We start from the raw sequence: 874 nt of genomic DNA, 5'->3' as shown, positions 1-874 counted from the left end.
TTGGCCCGTTTTGCCGGTTTCGGCCCCCCGGGGGGCGGTTCATGCCCCGGGGGGGACCGCGGGGCGGGATCGGCACATGGCGGGTGAGGTGGTCGGGTTCGGGCGGGTGCGGTCGGCGGCGGGGGCGCCCGGGGGGCTATAGCGCACGGCCTCGGGGGCCGCAAAGAAGGGGTCGTAACTCATGATCGGGGCCCCCGATTCCGTTTCCGTTTCGTCCCACGGGACCAGCGGTCCGGGGACATCGGGATGGGGGGGTAGCCGCGCGGCAGTTTGAACGGCGAAAAATGGGGAAGATCGGGGGCCGCTTAGTAGGCTTTGCCGGTTTCGGCCGTAACTCATGATCCGGGCCTCCGATTCCGTTTCCGTTTGGTCCCACGGGACCAGCAGTCCGGGGGCATCGGGATGGGGGGGTAGCCGTGCGGCGGTTTGATCGCCGAAAAATGGGTAAGATCGGGGCCGTTTGGCACGTTTTGCCGGTTTCGGCCCCCCGGGGGGCGGTTCATGCCCCGGGGGGGACCGCGGGGCGGGATCGGCACACGGCGGGTGAGGTGGTCGGGTTCGGGCGGGTGCGGTCGGCGGCGGGGGCGCCCAGGGGGCTATAGCGCACGGCCTCGGGGGCCGCAAAGAAGGGGTCGTAACTCATGATCGGGGCCCCCGATTCCGTTTCCGTTTCGTCCCACGGGACCAGCGGTTCGGGGGATCCGGGATGGGGGGTAGCCGCGCGGCAGTTTGAACGGCGAAAAATGGGCAAGATCGGGGGCCGCTTAGTAGGCTTTGCCGGTTTCGGCCGTAACTCATGATCCAGGCCTCCGATTCCGTTTCCGTTTGGTCCCACGGGACCAGCGGTCCGGGGGCATCGGGATGGGGGGGTACC

The sequence above is a fragment of the Citrus clementina genome, unplaced genomic scaffold (genome assembly GCF_000493195.1).
Source record: "Citrus clementina cultivar Clemenules unplaced genomic scaffold, Citrus_clementina_v1.0 scaffold_6, whole genome shotgun sequence".
NCBI lineage: Eukaryota > Viridiplantae > Streptophyta > Magnoliopsida > Sapindales > Rutaceae > Citrus > Citrus x clementina.
This window is presented reverse-complemented; position numbering follows the sequence as displayed.